The 24,672-nt window shown below is 32.1% G+C and overlaps 1 non-coding gene across 1 annotated transcript; it reads left to right on the top strand.

The window, feature by feature from the left end:
- The first annotated feature begins 19,641 nt into the window (after positions 1-19,641).
- Trnak-uuu lies at positions 19,642-19,714 on the top strand. Its single transcript has one exon. It is a non-coding gene; the product is annotated as a tRNA-Lys (tRNA).
- Positions 19,715-24,672: the final 4,958 nt, after the last annotated feature.

Genomic DNA, 24,672 nt, shown 5'->3' with positions numbered 1-24,672 from the left:
GATGCTTTTTTCCGATATCCCAATAAATAACAGGTGGAGTATTTCTTCTACTTTGTGTCGTTAAACGTCAACGTCTGAACAATATTCAATTATTGGAAATTTAATTAAGTTACAGCTACGTTTCCAGGGCCAATAAGACATAATAGTTTTTTATTTGTCCTTTGTAAGAGTACTTATTAAATTTGTAGCACATTCTTAGCAGTTACATAAGTGGTTTACGTTGTTAGCGTCAAATAAAAGGACGCTCGTACGAAACATCTGAAAACGTTATTGAGTTTACGCTGAATAGTTCAATGACGTGCTGAACGGATTGCAATATTCTGCATTGTATTACTAGTTGCTTTGATGTTATTATTATAGTATAAGACTTCATCTGTTAACAGTAAACATTCTTTTAATGTACGCTATATACAATAATCATACCTTTTGCTCATGTCTTTTTTTACTTTTCTCTAACTACTTACCTTAGTATAAAATACCTACTGGTAGAAGTAATATTCAAAATTATAACGCATTAAAGTTTTCATTCTAATTCTCACATTAATTCTTAACTACGTTGTATCAATACCATTAAGGAAATTAATTAAAAAAAACGTTCGATTAATCGAAATTCAATTTCATATGCTATCGCTAAGGAAAATTTCTAGAAAACGAAACTGTTCGTTTGAAGTAGCGACAGAATGAGTATAAGATAATTAAATACTTACCTCCATCTTATCTCCGAGAAGCTGACTTAGTCTTTTTAATCTTCTTAGACTATGTACAAACTAATTGAATTCCTTTAACCACGGTTATAAAGGGAGTACCGCTTTCATCTTGGCTCTAAGACTTACGGATCACTTAATTGTTGCGAAAAAAAAAACAAAGGCTTACCTTAATAGTTGCTTTATGAACGATAAATACATGACCGTTAGTTTTTCTTTTGCAGATCAACCTTGGATAACGTTTTTATAAAGCTACATCATTTCCTTTATCAATACAAAACCTCACTAGTGTTTAGTGTTTATTTTAAAGACGCTATAGCGCTTTATGTATTTGTTAGTTTATCTTCTTAATATATATAAATCTCGTGTCACAATGTTTGTCCTCAATGGACTCCTAAACCACTTAACCGATTATAATAAAATTCGCACACCATGTGCAGTTCGATATAACTTGAGAGATTGGATAGTTTTTATGAAAAAAATCGTAAACATGTAGGTACCACGGGCGAAGCCGAGGCGGACCGCTAGTTATTTATAAAGTCTAAATATACGTAAACAAACTACACCTGAAATATGATTAAAACTTTAAAGTATGGCTATTATACTTCTCAAGGTTTATGTTGTTTATTGTTTTAAATAGTTTCCTATTAATAAACGCATATTTAAGCTGGCTTTATATTCTTGTTTCATCCAATGCTGGAAATTCAACACTAGTAAAGTAGCGGGAGATATTCAATACTCAATTTACAGGTGAATTTTATCCTTTTAATGATAGATAATTTTCGCTTGCCTCGATGGGAATAAATGAGAGAGAATATTAGGGATAATTAACCTCATTACCTTCCTATTATGACAAGGATTTATAAAAATGGTAAGTAAACTACCGTAGGTCGTTATTAAAAGCTTAGAGCATGCTATTTAACGTTTTAGAGTTATAAATAAAACTGCAATAAAATCTTTTCTAAGTATCTGTAAATTATTAAAGTACGTTTATTTCACTGAAGATATAGCAAGAAAACAAAAGACATAAATATACACGCTACTAACTACTACAAATTATTGACATAACCATATTTTATATTTAAAGGCAACATTTTCTTACAAACAAACGTTTCGTTCGTTACAAGTCCACATTTCTAAATTGCTTTATAATGCCTTGAGCTATCGCTCCGTTTCTTCACTACGGAGCACTAAAAATACAATTCTTTTAAAGTAACATAAGCTCTTCCGAGGATCCTCAATATGATTCTAGTCGATGTCTTCCGAAGCGATCCGATGTTCGTCTTGTGGAATATTAATGAAAGCAAAATCATTTGGATATTAGTATTCTGAAGGGAATCGATCACATTTTTATTCGTGAGGCGGTGTAAATCCAAGCTGAATTCTTAATGCACATTAATTAGGAGTTTCTTGTTAATGTCTTATAGAGATTGAATGTGATGGCTTGTTATTCTGTTTTGCCTATGAAGCAAAACCTTTACAGTACAGTTTGACACAGTTTATCGGCTCATTAGCCAGGTATTTCTTTTGAAATTAATCAACTTCCATTAATGTTTATTTATTTCAAAGAAAGTACAAAAAGGAACAACGTACTCGTGTTTTAGCATAAAAAGGCAATAGGTCAAAACAATCTCGTCAAAATATCATGAAAATTCCACCCCTTCATTACTGGCATAATTTGATGCTTACGCGTGACGTCAATTACTTGGTATTATGTCATAAAGTGACCTACCTATCCACTTATTAGAAGTTTATTATTACCCACCCTAAAAATAAGGTTGGATTAGCGTACCATATAATCATTTAATATTTTACACTTAGATTTTACAGTAATGTCATAGATCAGAAAAACTTCTTTTTTATTTCTAGGTTATGAAAATATGTCTTCAGAAATGTTCAAGTAGGTATTGTCAAAAACCATCGATTGAAGGAGTAGAATTAAATATACGTTTCCATTTTCGCTCTTACTAGAAAGGTAGATACTAAAAACTTTTTAAATAAAAGAAAAAGAAAACGACACACGCATTTACTATCTACATTACATGCAAGCAATTTTCATGAATGACATAGATTTTTTTTTACAATACACCTACTTGTTACTAGAAACAAAAATTTATAGATATAGCTTGTTCCACATTACGATTGAATCATTTGCCTACTCACGCTCACACCTCAGCAGATGTAATATAATATAACTGCTATAGAAATCATATTTTCTTTCGACAGTATGGCTAATTTACTAAGCTGATCCCTCTTCATATTTCGGGAAAAAATTTATATTGCCTACATATATACACTACACGAGTGTGAGCCGAACTAATGTGTTGCCGGCGGCGGCGGTGCCGGTATTAATGTTGGAGCTCAGCAGAACGCTCCTGCGACCGCCTCTAACACTCGCTGTATAAATGATACACCTACTTGTAGCACATAATCTTCTAAACTAAGCCCCTGTGTAAATTATGTGTGCGAGCGGAATTATTTACAGCTACATTCTGTTTGTTATGAGGACTAAGGTAGTATAGTGCTTATAAATAATGAAAATAAATGAAAATTATAGAGTTCAAATGCTCTGCTGAATCGGTATGCTCTACAAATATATTGTTTTTGAAAATTGATTATTTTATTGCCCAAATACATATTATAATGGTACGAAGTGTTACATTACTGACTTATGTAAGTATACATTTTTATTAGGTTCTGCTTATCTTCGAAACGGACAGTCCAATCAAATAATATTATGCACCCGAAAGATTAAAAGAATATTATGTTTATTCCTCTTCACGTGAAAACCACTAATGGTATGGTTGACACGTCATAAGCTATACAACTTTGCTTGCAGGTTTGTCCGCGGATGAAACCGCGGCACAGCTAGTGTAGGTATGTATTTTCCTATCCATTACCTAATACAAAAGCTTAAAAGCAAAAAAAAAATCATCAAAAAAAATATTATACCTATCATTTTATCTTAAAAATAAAACCTAGATGTTGCACTTGTAAATCTTATATTTTTCCATGTAAATAGAAAAGAAATAAAAGGTGAAAAAAGTGCAGTCACGCTGGTGAAATCTCCGCGTAATTAAGTATTATTTCGCCGAAATGATTAAATTCTTGACCCCTTTAGCGGAAGGGAATTATAAAAATACGAGAGCGTATAATAAATTCTAACAACACCTAGGCAGGGTATAATATATTTGGCTTAATGACACGGCTTTTGGCTACACTGAATATTCGAATAATAATTTAGAATATGAGATTCACAGATCCACATTACGTAGTAAGCTCGTATTATGAATGATGAGTTAGCAAAGAGCACGACTAATGAACGCATAGCACTGGCTAGTTTGGTTTTCCACGTCCACATTCAAATTCAACAAATTATTTTTATACATTCCTGTGAAATTTTTAGCTAACAGATTTTTATGTATCCAATGTGGAATGGCTTTGCATTTATAAGTCTAGTATTGAGAAAAAGAACATTTCTGAGATTTAAGTACAAGATTTTATAAGAATAAGTCGATCATTTACCACCAAGCCTTATTGAGCTGCTAATGAAATTGTTATTTCTTTTCATTTAAATTTTGGCTTATCAGTTTTTTTTTTTATTATATTCTTTCTAGGCAAATACAGCTACTGGGTTCTGTAGCTATCTTCTACGTTAATCAAAAATACTAAAATTGTAATATTTCGCAAGGTAGGTAACAAAGAAACTAACAATACATTATAGATAAAATAAAAATAATTCGAACATTTATTCAATTCATTTCGACTACCTAGTTAATACAAATATAATAACCAAATTTTTGCGATTCGTTTGGAGTACATCATTAGTGAAAGTAAAGTGAAGAAATAAAATAAATTTTCGTCTAAAATAATCTCATACATTTTATTTATTCGCCTATCTGATGTTTGATGTAGCCTATTTTTATATTATTTTTTTATTACCTTAATTTGACGGAGATTTTAATTTTATTACATTTTTAACTCTGATGTACTACAGAAGGAATGTAAATAAAAAGGTCTATAACTTTTCATTCTAACAACATAAGAAATGCTTTAAGTTGCTAGGATACAAAAACATACATTAAATCATACCATAATTATCAATATCGAAAAACAATTAAAGAATTATATTAACCACGTATAATGAATGCGACCCTCCAAACCAAATAGGTCAACATTGATAATGACATTGTAGGCAAGTACTATTGAATATTTCGTAAAACGCATAAAGCATTGAAAGGATACACTATTCAAACAGAATAGTTACCTCCTGATATTCTCTTTATTTCCCGTCGTCTCATTGTGTGTTCGTCAAGAACCTACTCAAAATTCAGGATGCCCTTTGTTTTCGGTTCATCTTCTATTCAAGATTCGCAAGATACTAGATGTAGTGTTGTGAGTTAGAATATTAACGAGGCTATATTTGGGACGACGTCAAAATTTAAATCAGTACTTGGTAATTAGGCTCTATTGTAGAGTAATATTAGATATAAATAGGTATTCGTGAATGTTTCTTCCAATTGTAATCAAATACGGACATATAATTGTGTTCTATTTAAGGGAAAAGTAATATATTTACAATTTCGCTGTACATATTTTATGACGTGTTGGGTAAACGTGAATTAAAGTAGACGAACAATAAAACATATAACTATATGTTATTATCTCTATATAATTTGAAAATAGGACGCCATAATTCATCAATATTTTTGTAAGATTTTCAATAAACAAAAACCGAACCTTACCCTTTCCGAATTATATATCTACACTTTTATAAAAAGGATAAATAAACAGTTAGTGTAAGCCGAAAGCGTATAATATTTAGCGCCATCCTAAATCCCGGACGTCCAATTTCCTTTCTCTTTCCTCAATACTTTCCGACCTCTTTTCAAGCAAAAAACGAAATATTAAACCGCAGAAACGGATATAAATAAACTAACAATCCTATATCATGTGTTAGAGCTTAAAATTTAGTAGGTAACATTTCTAAATCCCGCCCTTTGCGTTGGATCACGTTCGGCAAATGTTTGCCAGACGAACACACAGGGACAGCCCGTAATAGAAAGACAACCGATTCCAAGTTTGACTTCCTATTAATTTCATGGAAATTCCTCTAAGTGCTCGATAGTGCCGGATAACGTGAACTAAGAGTGTGGAGCTTGAATAAGTTGTTGAATATGTATGGGTAAGCTTTTTACAGCTTCCTTCTTTATATTGCTTTCTAATAAAAGTAATTTAATTAACACTTTAATAATAACTTTCAAAGTATTTCAATGTTGATTTTAACAAATGATTTGTTTGAATGTTGATTTTAATTTTCATTTCTCAAGTTTTTTTTTGTAGCCTTTTTCTCTTATAATACATATTAGGTACCCTACATATTAGGTACCTATGCCATAAACCTCATATACTAATCATGATCTATAATAATCTATATACAGAAAATTGGCCTTGAATAATTGATATATGGATGAATTTTTACTGGCAGCCTTAAAATCAAATTGACAAACATGTATTAACTACCTATTATTGTACGTATAAAATATATTCGATGCTTGAGCTACTACAAGGAACACTTACTGCAAGAAAAATGGATAAGGTACCTATAGAGTTGAAGGTGCATTAAAACATAAAAACCTGCCTCTCAGGCTGGCCTTAATAATGGCTGTGCCTATTTATAAGCATAACGGCTACGCTTTGGTCTTAAGTAGGCAACATTCAACAGCACTGTAATAAAAAGGCAAGTTACTCTTTAGCCTAGATTCTATATAAAATTCCCGGAGAATATCCTCCTATACCTATCCTGGTAAAGGCTGCTTAATTAAGTCGTGTCATAAAACTTTATGAAATACACTCAACTTCTCACTTACTTTAAGATAACAAAATTAAGTATGAAAAACTTTACGTTTTACGTTAAAGACTTAAAGGTAAAAGTTGAAACGGGTTGCTTCACACTTTTGAACGGTGACCGAAAGACTTTGTGGACTTTAAAAATTAAATAACGAAAGTTTTCAGCTGCTTACTCCTCCCAAGTGTGCGTTAATGAGGGACTATTTGTGTCACGTGTGCCAAGAGCAGGAGAGCGAGGATTTCATTAGTACTAATTATAGGAAAGTCGATCAAGTAAGCACATGGGATAGGTCTAGGATGTGTTAGTATAATGCCCATTAGTCAAAAGCATTTGACAGGTCACACATGGTTCAACTTGGGAGTGTGGAGTCAGATGTGTTGTAATGTTAATAATTATATTTTAGTATTACGTAATTAAATAATTAAAAAGTGCTGTTATATTCTAAAATCTTGGCTCTAAAAATCCCTTTAATTATATTCTTTAATCTTCATGTTACGTACTCGTTTGAGAAATCTGACTGAATATAACGTTATAACTTTTAAGTTAAGCATAATATAAAGCCTGTTGTCATTACAAATCCTAGAAAATATAAACACATAAAGAAATATGATATACTATCAATAATTTAAATATAAAACATTCAACTGATTTATATCCGGTACCTATAAAAGTCGAAAACATCAAAAACATTGAAATGCTGAAAACTGTCGCATGAATCCTAACAAATATAACATTTTTACAAAGCATCCGTAGAGACTTGACATCGATCGCCGTAAAAGCTGTTCCAATTTATGCAGTGACTGAAATAACATCGTTTATCGTATGTTTTAAATGCACCCACGGAACGATCATGAAAAATCCTTATTCTGTGTTTCTTAAACGTGCTCGTGCTACGGCAGATATTTACTGAAAATCACTGGAGCACTCGGTTTCCGATGAAACGAAACAGTTTGCTCACTTCGCTATAATTATTTCAGAATCTTTATACCTACCATTTTCACGTCGGGAATGTTATATTTTAGCTGTACGTCTCATATTGCATTTATTCCTATTTTATGTAGGAAATATTTAAACTCAGGTAGTAAATTTAAGTGTCTACGATCATCGGAAGTGGTATAACATTGTCATTTTACACGTGCTACTTAACTATTGGATAATATTATATAAACACCTTGTATTTAAATGCAAGCTGTTAAATTCAATTTTACATTTACGTACATTTTTCAATCAATTTTTCTAATTATTATACCTAGTTATCCTGTAGGTTTATTTCTTGGAATTTATTATCATCTTTATATCAAAATGTGCAACCTATAAAACAAAGTCGCTTTCTCTGTCCCTATTTCCCTATGTCCCTTTGTATGCTTAAATTTTTAAAACCACGCAACGGATTTTGATGCGGTTTTTTTTAATAGATAGTGATTCAAGAGGAAGGTTTTAGTATATAATTTATTAGGTTTTAGACAAGCGGGCGGAGCCGCGGGCGGTAAGCTACCTACGTATATATCTCAAATATCATTTTCTAATTAAATGCCAGTAACAAATTGATAAATTTTAATGTAACCTATTATAAAGTTTATTATCACGTTTCACTTTCGATAGCTTTAAATTTTCTAATTACAAACGATCTCTTGTTCCTGCTTTATTTCGGAGTAAGGTTCAAAGGATTTCCTTCCAATTTTCTATTAAAAGGGGCTGTTAGTAATTACTTAGAATATAATTATTTCGTCTTAAAATTTTCGTTTTTCGGGAAAAACCTTTAAAAACATTATACGTACTGAAGTATATCACTATTTTTAATATTTCTGTATTTGTTTTTATTTCTAAAGTGTAGGTAAAGTTTAATACTTATTTAAACACTGAACTGTGCATATAATATTCTTTGTAAATGTGTTGCAGATTGTCAGCATTAATACATATTTAATAACTCTGAAGATGTATTCCTTTTACTTTAAAGAAGGAATATAAAATCTAAAGAATTCAAAGAAATAATAACTTTCATCAAATAAAACTTACTATCATTGTAATAAATTGTAGTATATAAGTAACAAAATAATTTTAAAATATAAGTACTGTGAGAATTTACAACAAGGCTACAATCGAAAACATTCCTAAAAACATAAGTTAATAATTAAACAATGTGTAGGCATTTACCTCTAACAGCAATACTTACACTCATAAAGCTATTTCACTTTACAAGAGGCAGTTTAAGTTCGGGGTATATCACTCTTAAAATATTTCTTTAAAATTGAGAATAGAAATTTCTAGACGTAAGTCAAGAAAATTTCCTAAGTGCTCTCTAGGAGTTTAAAGCGAAACCTCTCTATAAACTCCATTAAGCTAAGCGGGATGCAATGTTTCGATAAAACGTACCGCACCAACTGTCTGCGTTAGATTGAAACTTCGTAAAGTTGCCATTTTTTACGTTAAAAATAACACAAACATGGTACATTAAATAGACATTCATTTTATATTATGCATGCGGTAAAAATTACATTGTTTGTTAAAAAACTTGTTGTATTTATTTGCTTATGTTATGACAATATTTATTTTCAGAATGAATTGAGAATTTTCGTTAAATAGTTTTTGCTTTGCGTTTTTATAATTGTTTATTTTATCAATGAAAAAATATATACTTATCTGCAATTTATTAAATGAAGTATGTTTAAGCTAAACCTGATGCTCGATTAATTTTAAGCTGTCACAAGTTTGAAGGTGATGCAAAAATGTTTCTAATGTGATGTGATTCAAAAATGTTTTTCAGAAGAGACTAGGTATATCTATTCATGTAAATAAAATGTGATAGGAATGTCAGCCAAGTTCAAAAAGAAAATTTATTATAGAGCGGCCATTTGGGAAATTCATACACCAAAAATTGAACCAATTCTAGTTTAAATACGAAAAAAAAACGTATAATGAATTCTTGAATAACATATTTGCAGTCATAAATAACTATAGGTGCTGAAATAAGTAAGAAAGAAGCAAACTATTCCGAATATGTTCACATGAATATTTCAATAAATTTTTAGTCTAGAAAGAAAACGAAGACATTTATTACAGCTAGAAATAATTTTCATATTCCATGACACTAAAAAAGGGACGGAATGTGAATAATTTTAATATTTTCCCATCCTATAATTGGAGCAAACATTAATTACGGGGAGTTGAGCGAGTGTGGTTTGCAGTCGCCGGACCTTAGCTTGCTTTTTGCTTCACGTTGAGCATTATTTTTTAAATACTATCAAACGCTTTTTATTACGTCTTATAAGTTTTATTATTTTCCTTCCGTGATATTCAATACATTGGAGCGTCTGAATATTAGCGTGGAAATCGAATGAACTTAGTGGTAAATAATAGAATATTGACGTATGAAATTTTCATTGCCCCTTTCAACTCTAGTAGCGTTTCAATATAAATATGTATCTAAATATACATTTTTTTTCACCAACCCGCAATCGGCACTTGGCCAGGGACTAGTGAGGCCTGTGTCCCAGCAGTGGGAACGCCGATGATGATGATGATGATGATATTTTTTTCAAATAACTAAATAAGTTTACTTACTCGTATATAGGTACTTACTCGTAATTTAAATATCCTCACTAACATTTAATCAAACTTTTACTAACGATAGAAATAATAATTTACTATAATATAGGTAGGTTCTAGGTGAAGTAGGCATGATATTTTCACCGACCCTCGCCGCTATCCCGGTGTCATATAATAAGGGTATCGTATTGCTGTAACATTATTATGTCTTTCTACTGAAATAACAAGATATGGCAATAATGTACTTTCCATTGTTAATGGATATCTCGTGTATGAAATATAATTTGCGAATAATTCGTTGAAAAGCATACATTGTTTAGTATCTAGATTATATTTTGATGGACATAAACAGATAACTGAAAATTATTTGATGTAGATTCTATAGTCTATACCTACATACACCTTTTACAAATAATTATTTATAAAAGGTGGCCACATTTTGGAAGAAAAAACTGTTTACCGGTTGAACAGTTGATTGAATCAAAATCTGTTCATATAAGTACTATCGAGCTGCAATGAACGCATGAACTCCAAACGCTAATAACTCAAATTAAACGAAAAATTTATTATAATAATAGGTATTATCTACATTGAGGGTGTGGTGACATTAGTGCTGTATGACGAAAATCAAATTCAACGTCCTCATAATCTCAGGTATGTATACCTGTACCTAAAGATTATTAACGTACCTATAATATTTTGAAAGTAGGTAATTTCTTTATTCTAATATTTTTAATGTGAAAAAAATAGCCTATGTATTTGCCTATTCAATAGTTTGTTTGCTTATAAATAATACTTTATCTTTATCTTTAATTTATTTCAATAAAGTTGTTAATTTTTTGTAGTTCTAAGTAAGTATGTGAAATACGATCACATTCGACTTTTCTGATGAAAAGCTTCTGATTCAGGTACATTATTACATCGACTTTGATGTAGTGTACCTGAGCGCTAACCCAAATAATGTATTCAGTCTGAGAAATAAGTTTGTATGTTCTTCTTTTATTTTTCTCAAACTTGGACAGCAACAAATGGATTTAGTGGAAGCGGCGAAACATCGATTCGATTGTCTGTCAACTTTACATTTCAATTCTAAAACTGATGTGTAACTTATGTATTTGAATAAAGTATTTTCATCTTAGATTTTATTTTCATAGCAATTTAAGCATTATTATTCTTTAATACGAATTAAAATTTATTTTTTTGCTCTGCGAGACATAAAAGTTAAATCATTTCAAAAATATGATCTAAATAATAATGTTATTGTTCCTAAAACTAAAACCCATAATAATATATTTGCTATGATAGTTTACTATAAATGTTCATTTTATAATAAATTATAAACAATACACCCAAGGCTTAGACTATTTGTAAAAATAAAACCTCATAACTCAACCGAATGTCGACACCAATACAGAAATTAAATCGGTGAGCGTAAAATTAATTATGAAGGGACGATGAATTTTCAATGTGAGTCAACATTAGACTGTAAAATCGCCTTTACGGTTGGGCTCTCGTGACTATTATCAGGCCATGCCAGTGAGTAACGATAAGTATGTATATGAAGTAACTGTTATTGTTTCCACTGTTTGCCTTAATACGGGATCCGAATTGATGAACTGGAGACAATGGAAGCGAGCGAACTTATGCTAGCAGAAACTTTATTGTGTGAGACAAATGACAATTTTTATCGTAGGAAAAGATGGAGGGCTTCAAATAAAATTGCTCTTTATTATGCCCGGCTTTCGTGGAACGAGTGGATTAAATATTTTCTATGGGAATATGGATATAAATTTTGATTTTGGAAACAGGCACGTTCACACGTAATTTATTAGTTCGTAAAGTGCTTTGCGGTTATTTTCAATAGTGGTAATTCTAATGGTATAAAATTGATATATTATAATAAGTAGATAATGATTGCTGATACATATTTCTACAAACTTATCTACAAGACTTCCAGAAGACTGTTATGTATAACACGAAAATATTTAGGCGGTTCTCCATTACAATTTATAATCTACTAGGTTTCCGCCCGTGGCTTCGCCCGTGCAGTCAAAGTAAAACGGGAACTATGCAGATAGTTCCCGTTCCCGTGGGATTTCCGGGATTGCGTCATTTTCCCGGGATAAAAAGTAGCCTATGTCCTTTCTCGGGTATCAAAATATCTTCATACCAAATTTCATGAAAATTGGTTCAGTAGTTTAGACGTGATTGAGTGACAGACAGACAGAGTTACTGTTATTAATATGGATAAAAGCTTAAATACACACATCTTTTTTGTTTTAATAAGTGAAAAAGTAAAGTTCATAAGTTCTATTACTTCTAGTCTTGACCAAAATTTTCTTTAACTGTTACTAAGAGGTCATCATCAGGTAGGTATCGTCAGTGTTATTATAATTTTCTTTACATTTTACATTTCTTTACACATTCATTCGCGTTTATTTTTAATCATTTTTGCGGCACTAACATGCATCAAAGTTAAATTTCAAAGAATATTTTTATGTGGCATCGCGTAAGGTACTTATATAATAACATATGGACTTTTCCCTGTTGTGCAATGAATATTGAACAATCCGGATCAGACTCTCATAGTTAATCTCCTTTCCGCGGTGTTACAGCCCTTTTTAATTTAGGATTGCCATACGTTATATCACGTCACGTGACCCGAATTCGAATGAACGTTAAGCTGGAAAAGTTCATCGGTTCAACTTTTTATACGGTGAAATTTTTGACATTAAATCAAGGCAAAATTTCATTAATGGTTTGCTGGTTTGAAGCATTTTGCAGCTGTATCAATAAAGAAACAATAATCAAAGAAAAAGTATAAACTCCTTCTAAGTTTGATGCAAAACTTGTATGAGTTAGACGAGTTTAAGAAAGGATTGAAATACAATGGTTTGCATCGCAATATATCGCCTCGGGACTGCAGTCGCCTCTGCAACATTGTTACACGATAACTTATATTCGATTTCGTAATGGAATAAAACAACAAACACAAACATCAAGCTAGGAAATGTAGGTTCCATACTCATTGTTCTTATATAAGATGTTTCTAAGTTATTATTTTATTTTGTTACGATAAAATATTTACATAGTATGCTATGTATATAAGCTATGATATTTACCCCGCAGCTCCATTATGACACGCAATTGATTTTCAAACAGTCAATATCCTACTACTATTATAAAGGCGAAAGTTTGTATGGATGTATGGATGTTTGTTACTCTTTCACGTAAAAAGTACTGAACCGATTACAATGAAATTTAGCACACATATAGAGGGTAACTTGGATTAACACATAGGATAGGTTTTATCCCGGAAATCTCACGGGAACGGGAACTATACGGGTTTTTCTTTGAAAACGCGGGCGAAGCCGCGGGCGGAAAGCTAGTGCACCATATAGATAGGTTTTGGTTATTTTAATGAAATTTTGTATTATTTAAATGATATTTTTGTTTGTGCTTATAATAAAGTAAAAAAAGAAGTCGATAACGCTAGCTTTCTATAAAAGATTTTCAAATGATTTCTAAGGTCCAATCGATACAAAAATTCAAACAATAAAAATCCTTTGCTTTGTACTAGTTAATCTTTGGTTTGACCTTTGTAAGTTGTAATCGATTTTTTATGAAATTAAGTATATAATAAAGCAATTAAAAATAACTGTACGCTTATCGCATTATTTATACCCAAGCTTTAAATTGTTCACCTCTAGTATACATGCGTTTAAACTTAACCCTCAAACGTTTAGATTATAATTATCTAATCAGCCCCAGTAATGCCATATGCACAATATTATCAATTTCCAATCTATAGTTGACAAAAGTATAGTTAATAGTGCCTAATTGCGCATTTAGCATTTCTAATGTTATGTTAGCTATAACAATGATTATATTGCCAGTTGTGTTTGAGTAGATTAGGCTAGAATACCGTAGCTTATTGTTGGATCGCGTGGTTATGCTTAGGTAATTGGCGGCCACGGTAATTATCCCTACAACAGGAGAGATAACGTGCATCCTTATATTTAGGCACAATTTAACATATACTAAAGTTTACAATTAGACGCCTCACAGAATTAATGCTTCGCGAAACTAGTTTCTGTGTCACGCAATTAACAGAAACAAGCTTTTTTAATTAATTTACAGTTCATATTTCGTAGAATTTGCGAATGTAAACGTTTTGTGTTTTAATTATGTGCCATTAGGTTTTGATAGATACTTAATGATAGGTGAAAAATGAAGGGACTACGGGTATCCTCTAGTGAAGAAGTAGTCATTATTATAGTACCTACTATAATGTCTGAAGACTATAGTAGGTACCTATAATTCTAACAGTTTATAATAATTCTCAAATTCTTTATCGAATGTGCCTAAGTAATACTTTTTTATATGTAACGAAATACCTATATTTTCAATTGTATCAATATCAAATACCTATGTCAAAAGCCGTAGATAGATATTGACTCCAATAAGAAATTTATAATATTATGATCATGCGAAGTTAGTCCATACGCAAGTTTAAATATCATCTCGTTAACGTGTTAACAACAAATCGCTGTAACCACGATATGGTCGCCTCGGGCCGAGTTCATTGTTATTGCAATTACGAACCATACTAGTTGTGACCTCGTAATAGACAAACACAGATGCCATTATAGTAATGGCCGTTTTAAGCGCCGACTCGGAGCAAAGCGCTCGAGTTAAAGTTACTTGATGAATATTGAACGTCGCGCTTTCCGTACAATAGTCGCACATAACACTACAAAGATGCGATTTGCAGACTGAAATCAGAGCTGGACGTAACAACTGTCCCCATGGAATCGTCATTTAATTTCATGAGCGCCGCGAGCGGGATGAATCTTAAGTCGCATCTGCAGTCTATCGAGATAAAGATCTTTATTGAATCGCATTTGCATTGCGCAAATCCTTGCAGCGAAATAGACCATATACAGTGAATATCTGATTGCTCTATTTGAATATACTTATCGAGATACGCTCGCCTTAAACGTAATCTACATCGAATCATATTCGAGTCTTAATTTGTTTTGCATGAAATACAATACTACGATTAAATTTCCATGCGCGTTGTGAATTTATATTCATTTCATTTTTCTTTTGATTTAATGCCATTGTTAAATTTATTTCAAATATTCGTAAAACAGTAATTTCATTGCAATTCGTACTTTAACATTCACTATATTGAAATAAATAATTCATAAATTCAATAAGTATCGAGCTTTTAAATGAGTGCCCAAAAAGTACCTAGAATTGCATTTATAGGTTTCATGTATTGTTTGTGAATGGATGTATGTATATTTTTTAATTCTTAAATCACATTCAAATGCTTTAACAGTTAGATATAATACAGGGTACTGTGTTTCCGCCCGCGGCTTCGCCCGCCTAATAAAAGGCATTTATTCGGCGAGATATTTCATTGCAGTAAAAAGTAGCTTACGTCACTCTGTAGCCTCCCAGCTATTTCTAGACACATATCATAAAATGGTTCGGTTGCTACATGAGCGAAATACAAACACACTAACAAATACATGAATGGATTTCGTTGACGTTACAGCTCGTTAGTAGTAAAATACTACCATGAAATGTAAATATTTAAAATATAAACATTTTCTAGCACCAATGTTTCATTAATTCAACGGCGATAATAAACAAAAATGTCTTTCATAAAAAGCAATCTGCATCATTAAAATTAAGGATGATTACTAAGAATACCGAGGCACATTTTTAGCACTCGCGTAGAATAACGAAACGTGGAGCGAAATAAAATAAAAGTGGCTACATAACTATTAAGAAAAAAGAGAAGGCGAAAACGTAATGATGCTTTTATTGAAACGGCTGATGTCTCGGAATCCAATAACGTCGAATGGTATACAACGGGAGAAGGAAAATTGACGTGTTTTGACAAGCGTTTGACATAGCGCTGATCAAAGGCACATCGCGATCGTGACCGCCTGTCCTCACTTTACCATTACAATAAAATTTATTTCTGAAATACTTTCAACGTGTGAGAAATAAGAAAAGGCTAGTTTGACCAAACGCGGAGAACTTTTTGTCAGGATTGCGTCAAATCTTTAAGTTTCATACTAGAAATCTCTCCCTCATATCCTACCTAATATTTTATGACAACACTTGAAGAAAATAATATCATATTTTAAACAACTACACTAATGAAAAAATAATAATATAATATATTATTCCCTTTAATTCTGAAATAATTGGGAATCATAAATCATTACTTTACGAGATTGGATCAGAGATCATTTCAGTATAGCGCGTGTTCATTTTTATGTTTTCATAATATTTAATTTCCAAAATATATTCTTTATGAATAGTAAATATATCTAAGAACAAAAGCAGTTTATTGTGATTATTTTTCCGACACAATTAATATCGACCATTCGATGTCACGTGGTACAACCTACATGGTATTAAGCGTGTCCCAGACAGACGCGGCCTGCGGTGGCGCACTGTGTTTCATTAGATCAAAAAAATTTCCCTGTGCTGTTTATTGTATTTATCGATCAAGGGATGTATTTAAAATGTAAGAGTAGAACACCCACGTGTCAATTTCTTATACTTTTTTTTTGAAAAAATGGCAAACTTTAGGTGAATTTTTCATGAAAAATATTGAAATGTATTCTGAAATCGTAACGGTCTTAGATATTTATTTTAAATAAATATAGACTTATAAAGCATCTTTGGGCGCATATTATCCAGTTTTTATTTTTGGAAAACTACCTCAGAATACCGAGAAATATATTTTTTTCAGATTATCGTTTTTATTTTTTTTCTCCCTAAAAACGCAAAAGTGCGGCTTGTCACTAGCATAGAATTATTGCTCGTAATAAGGCCTATCACTCATAAAAAAACCACGCCACACTATTGCGGTTTTTGGGAATAATACGCAATTTTCAAAAAGGTCAAAAAACACAACATAGGGTTGTCGCAAAAAAGTCAAACAAGTTTTTTTTTTCTAAGTGTGGATATACAAGGAATAAAAAGAGATATAACTTACATACTTATCACATTGCAAGCCCGAATTTATATATTAATTATAAATATAATATTATATTACTTATTTATTTAATTAAATTTAATTTTTTTTTAAATATTAAAAAAGGGTTCCCTCCAGGTCATTAGATTTCATGCCTAAATATCTCATTTATTGTAATATGGTAAAAAAATATAGTATAAAACAAAATAAAAAGAATGATGGTCAAATTTATTGACAACCCTTATACTATGTTTAGAAATTGGATTCCTTCTAAAAACCGCAATAGTGCGGCGTGGTTTTTTTATGAGTGATAGGCCTTATTACGAGCAATAATTCTATGCTAGTGACAAGCCGCACTTTTGCGTTTTAGGGAGAAAAAAAATAAAAACGAAAATCTGAAAAAAATATATTTCTCGGTATTCGGAGGTAGTTTTCCAAAAATAAAAACTGGATAATATGCGCCCAAAGATGCTTTATAAGTCTATATTTATTTAAAATAAATATCTAAGACCGTTACGATTTCAGAATACATTTCAATATTTTTCATGAAAAATTCACCTAAAGTTTGCCATTTTTTCAAAAAAAAAGTATAAGAAATTAACACGTGGGTGTTCTACTCTTACATTTTAAATACATCCCTTGATCGATAAATACAATAAACAGCACAGGGAAATTTTTTTGATGTAATGAAACACAGTGTGGCGGTGGCGGTGGCGGTCAGTTGGATGACTTGAAAGTTCTAGGAACGACATAGACAGACGCGGCCTGGACGCGGTCACAGCGCGGCTTACCGCGGCCGCAAGCCCCGCCCTCTCCGCCACCGCTTCTGTGTGAATGAGCGGGCGGACATGAGGCGGTCATTACGCGATCAGTTGTAAATTTTTGCAACAGGCCGCGTGTACCGCGTGAAATTATGCCTATATAAACATTGAGTTGTTTATTCAAACAGTGCAAAAATTACCCAGTTTTGTATGATACATCACATAAAGACTTACTACTCTTACGTACTCTTAAGAAATAGCTCTGTATAATTGGCGCATGCTGTGTTAACCTCTAATTATTTGTTACTTTATCGCAAGAACTATATTATGTTATATAATAATTATATTAAAGAATCATTGTAAACAAATGTTGGTTGACCAAATAAATAAAGACTAAAAAAACAACAGAATTAAAAACAAAATATGGGCAATAAAAGCAATAAAACTTCGTACGATTGGCCATTACTAACGTCCACTTGCAGGTGAGACTCGAGAGCTAATGTGCCGCTGTAGGTTAGAATGACCGCCACCGCGGCCGCGGCAGTATATTGTTATCACGGTCAAGCAAAAAGGCAACAGCAGATCGCCACCGCAGGCCGCGTCTGTCTGGGACAGGCTTTATACTGATAATTTTTTGAAAATTTTCTCTGGTCGTTGACGTCAAACTGACAGGTTGAATTCAATTGTGAAATTATATTGGCCGACATTTGGGACGGAAAAATAATCTCCCGAATACCACACGAGCTTCAAAATTATCTGGCATTTCCCTCAAGGTTCCCTGCAAACAAATAAAGTCGTCAAGTTTTTCAGGAAAAATCACTCGCGCTTCGCGCTCGTGATTTTTTAACCTTGACTAAAAACTTGACTCCTTCATTTGTTTGCAACGAACCTATCGGAAAATACCCGATAATTTTGAAGCTCTTGTGGTATTATAAGTGAAAAATCACTACCCGCTCTCGATTAGACACCTCAAAATACTGAAATTCTGGGATCATGTTTCAAAAATTTTACCAAACAGGCTAACAATTTGTATATTGCAATTTTAACATGGTAAACTTCATTCGAGTTTAAAAAGCTTGAGAATTTTACACAAAGTACCTTCAAGAAATAATTGTACAGTAAGTATGTACCTTGTAAGTTTAATTCATTGTTTCTGAATGTATAGCATTTGTGTTCAAGTCCCCAAACATTTACATTTTAAACCTAATATATTTCATCTACATAACCCTTACCTGGCATTAGTCCATACACTTAGCTTATGTTATTGTATTCTGAGTTAAGCCTATCTTGTACATACGTAATATTATGTATTTTTACTCATTCGTCTGAATTTTATAAGAACATAAGGATTCTACGGGGATTATGATAAGCTAAATACAATTTATATTTGTACTTCTAGGTATTCTCTTAGCGTGTCGAGAATATTTTATTTTATTCATATCTCAAAAATGTTTAAAAGTATGTTTTATATCGATTATACTATTCAAATGCGTTATAGTACATAAGTTGATAACACAATGTGAATTTTTTTGTTAAGGAACTAATGTGTTCGTAAATTTTAAACGCAAATTGCATACCTACGCAAAGCACATAGGTACTAATGTCAAATTAATCTTTCTACAAAAAATATAGAAAGCATTAAACATGTTTATTGGTATCATAAAAAATGCAATTAATTAATATTCTAATTATTAGTGCAAATCATTATTACGCTAAGTTAGGACTTATTTTCGTTCAAAAGTTATGTATCTGTAATTTATTAGCGATTACGTAGCCCGGATAGCTCAGTTGGTAGAGCATTGGACTTTTAATCCAAGGGTCCAGGGTTCAAGTCCCTGTTCGGGCGGAATGTTTTTTAATTTGCCCAGTTTTCATAAGAATTATTTTAAAGTAAAAATTGTGAATAATAATAAAATTTAACATTGAAAATGTGTGTGTAAAGAAACACTGGTGACTAAGAAACAATCTACCTAATCCTTCTTTTCTATTAGATATTTTGTAATTTTAAAATTTTAATCCGTCCCAATTATTATGGAATGTTCACGTAGTGATTTAACTATAGTAATTCCAGTATTGTTTTATACATCTTATTGGTAATTAGTCCATAATTGCATACCTATCTATTATTACGATTGATTTGCATTATTGGCATGCGCAAACTTGCTGTAATTATCATAAAATATTAATGTACATTAGTAGCACAATTTACATACTTATCAGGCTGATACCTGTATCGGACAGGCCAAGGGCCGCAATCACGCTTGAGAAGGCATTTAATCAGATATACATACTGTCTAAAACACACACTGGGAACATGATGGGCAATCGCATAATCCAATCTTGTTAATATACCCGTGGGTTTTAAGTGGCCATTATCTATACTCACTATAGTATCATTTTTGTTACTTTGATATTTTAGCGTCGTAATATGGTTTTCAATGCAGAGAAGTAGTTTACATATATTATGTTTTTGACTATGCCTTTTTGTTAAGATCTATGCAAAATAAACAATTTATGCTAAACTTTTTACAAACAATTCTTTAAATAACACCTTAATCTAGGTAAGATTAAGGTGTTATTGTACATAAAATTCTGTAGGTTTTGATTTTTTATTAAAACGCGATGTATATAATTAGTCACATTGTTTTAAACCATAGATGATTTTTACAAAGTTAATGCAATTTAAATCCTAACAATACAAAAATGTATGTGTACACATGCACCAAACTTTTTATAAGTTTTTCGTATTCGAATGAATTCAAAACACCCGTTCGATGTACCACTTTCTAAAGTGTCCCTTAAACTTTAAAAACTTTCTTTTTGAGAATAGGTCGAGCATTGCTGCAGGCTGCACCGGAAAAGTATCTCCCACAAAATATCAGCTCAAGAAGTTGAATTTTATGTAAATTAACCTCAAATCGCAAACTCTAGCCTCAACCTTCTTTTGAACACTTTATTTTGCCGCAGTACCTACTTTTGAATTCGGTAAAATACGCGACTTGTGAATTCTGTACGGTGTTTTTTTATTTTCTAAATGAAAATTACAAACCATGATATTTTGTATTTCTATGATATAATATAGAATTAGATAACGAGCAGCGATGATCTGAAATACCTTACCTGGTTTGTCCTTCATCTAAAAATATTAAGTATTCAAATACATATTATATACAAAAATTTATAAGACTTGACTAAAGTTAACGAGAAAAATCTTGATTATATATTTTATCAAAACAGAGAAGAAAATGTAATATAAAAGTTCGATATCCGATGCCTAGTTTTCGTTACAATGAATTGAAGCCTCGAAATCTGCTTTAGGTCAATTCCTTATTCGCAAATTACCTTAGAAGGGAATTCGCTTACAATTTGTATTCAGCTGTAAGCACAATTTGCAATCAGCAAAGCCTATTACGGAGTCGCAGACGAGGTCGCATATTTATAGAACCATTAAGCATATTGTCATAACGAAATTTCATCTTTGGAAACGTTTGCTTCATCACGAGTCCCAAAATCCTTAATGTCATTTGGTATAATTCAAGATTTTGTGTGCTTATAAATTTACCTATAAGTGATTCAGAGGGTTAGGAAGAACATATTTCTTTAAAGCTTCATTTCTCTTCGTGTGTTGGTACATTATAATAGGCACATTATCTATTTATTTTTAATACACATAAAATATATATTTTTTATTTTTTAGCAATTAAGTTTTAAGATGAAAACCTATATTTTTCCTCGTAATTAATTTAAGTACAGATAGTTATATGTACATGATACACATCTATATTATTGTGAAAACAGACTTTACTATGTCAGTAGGTAATAGAGAAGTTTCCAATTTCGTTTTGAGTTTCAGGTAGAATTACAAAAGGGTAAAAGGTCTAGGACCACTTCAATTACGAAACGCGATAATATTTTAACAAATATGCCCGTTGATGATCACTGAATCGCTATTCTATTCTTGTTGCGTTCCACAGCACGCATTGGAGTGAAACCCACATATTTTTATACACACTATTTCTCTGCGGTTTCAAAGATTGACAAAACAATAGCAACAACAGCGAGCCAGTGCTTTAATAAAAAAATTGGGCGAAGTATAGTAGTAAGCTCTTCAAGTTCAACAACTACAACATTTCTTCAAACAATATTTGTACATAATATTTAAGAAGCCACATAACGTTAATATGTACATGTTAAGCCAAGAAGAGGACCTACCGTGCTTATCCATTACCATTTAACACTAGTTATACAAAATATTAATAATTGTAATAAAAAAAAACAAAGATAAATATCGTTTGTTGTATTTTCTGCTATAATTATCTACTATCCTAATATACAAAACGGTAAACCTATTTACGCGTAAACCAAGATCCAATAAGATACAGAATATCTCAATAAACTAATCGCAATAAGGAAACTCGATGCGGATAAGATTTGAGATAATAACATTAATACCTACAATAACAAGAGACTTTGTCTTGTAATTCTGTTTATTTCACTTAACCGGTGCAATGCATTGTAGTTGCTTGTTCAACGAACTGACATAATCAAATTTTGAGGTGGGTACCTATTCCGGCATGACAACAGAATTTAACGACTGCTGCTCAAACAGACGAGAATTGCTTCCTTTGGCTCATAAATGCTTTTTGCAATTTAAGAAAGTCTCCTATTTTACTCAATCATCAATCAATCATCAGCTTTTCGATGTCCACTGCTGGACGTAGGCCTCTCCTAATGCACGCCACTGAGCCCAGTCGTTGGCTCTTTGCCGCCAGTTATGGCCAGCAACCTTGCGTACGTCGTCACTCCACCGTGTAGCAGGGCGTCCTACGCTACGTTTGCCGAGTCGCGGTCTCCACTCTAAGACATGTGTGCCCCAGCGGTTGTCCGTTCTGCGGCACATATGGCCGGCCCACTGCCACTTCAGCTTGCTAATTCGTTGAGCTATGTCGGTTACTTTTGTTCTCTGGCGAATTACTTCGTTTCGGACTTGGTCCCTCAGAGAAATATCGAGCATAGCTCTCTCCATAGCTCGCTGAGCGACTTTGAGTTGGTGGACCAGTCGCACTGTCAGTTTCCACGTCTCCTATTTTACTTACAAACAGTAAAATTAACATTCATTTTGAGATTCGACCAAAGAAAAAATCATTCAAAAACAGTGTGGAAAATGTGCGCCATGTCATACAAATAAATATATATGAAAGTCTAAGTTTAAGTGATCAAAGTCTAAAGCCTTACAGAAGAGTGTCCCTGCATTACAGTGATTACGAATAGAAGCTGATGATTGATGAGTTCGTTCATTTTCAATCGCACGATAATCGATTTTAAATAGATATTATAAATAAATCCATCTCCAACCGAGAATTTGCTAAAACTATTCAAAAATATGACAGGATTAACTGATTTCTCCACCTCTGTTTAATTAACTCCACTGAACAAAACTCTGAATACTGAATTGCCAGTATATGTGAAAAATAAATGTTAGAATACAGTTACACGTGTACTGTGTTGGATTAGAAAAAGCAATTTGGAATGTTCGTTACACGAACTCGACTCGCACTTGACCGGTTTCTGAACGAGATTAAAGACCAGTTTACGAAGTACGAATAGAGCTAGTTGCTAATAAACGTGGAGTTGGCGAATAGTTACTGAGCTATTAAACAAATTTAGTGTGAATATTGGCATAATATTATTGCACTACCCATTTATTTTATACTTATTCCTCTACTGTACCAAAGGTTGTCTGGAAGAAATCGTTCTAAAGCGATAAGACCGCCATTTGTTCTTAGTTTAAGCTATCTTTAAGTGTTTGTGTTTCTTTTTTTTTCTTCTCTATAAGTGCAATAAAGGATTGATAAATAAATAAATAATAAGTAGATTGTATACAGTTCCATTATATTTATTTAACAAAGAAAGTAACAAATCGATATTTAAAAATCTCTGCAATCAAATTAAATATTGTAGAGAGAATTAGATTTCAAATCAAATTACTAACTGGAAATTCATCTTGTGTGACTAATGTAGTACACACATAAGAATATAACTGGTCTGTTATTAAATTATCTGAACAGGGGAAACATCTACTCCCTACTCCCAGTACACATTTAATCAAATTAAAGAAGGTATTCATACATTTTATATGAAACCCAATACCAAGTTTATAATTGCTACTAATAATTAAATTATTTATAATGGCTGATACAAGGTTAAATATATTATGTTCCCCCAAAATATAATCATCCAAAAATACAACGATAACATATTATGAAAAATATTAATAAAGTGAAAATAAGTAACGAAGGACGCAATCTTCTAACGGTGCATTTAGATCAAACGAGCGAATGCTCATTATGTCAAACTATTTTAGTGAAAACAGACGAAGAACATTATTTCGTTGTTCTTAATACGTTCGATTCGAAAATATTCTATACAGTGTTCTAATACTGAACAACACCGAATATGAGTGTTCGTTTATACTAAAAGATCATGAAAGAATGCTCTTGATCTAGCTTTACGTTCGTCCCGTCAAAATGCACCGTAAGAACGCTATGGGGTGTAATATACCGTATAGAAACCTCTCGAAGCGAATTACAAAGTTTCTATATGATAATAGTGTACTTTTTCATTCACAATCATACATTTGCAACTTCCTGCGCGTCAGCGTTCGGCGACAAAACCGCACCGCATCGGCATCGGTAATCATAACAGCTGAGCGTTCATTAGCATTGCTTGTGTGCTATTCACCCACACAATCATTTGCATAGCCATTGTGGGTGTAATAACTGGGCTTTAAGAAGCACGGAGTTG

The sequence above is a fragment of the Colias croceus genome, chromosome 11 (assembly GCF_905220415.1).
Source record: "Colias croceus chromosome 11, ilColCroc2.1".
Taxonomy (NCBI): Eukaryota; Metazoa; Arthropoda; class Insecta; order Lepidoptera; family Pieridae; genus Colias; species Colias croceus.
Note: the sequence above shows the minus strand (reverse complement) of the source record. Positions and strands in the feature narration are given on the sequence as shown.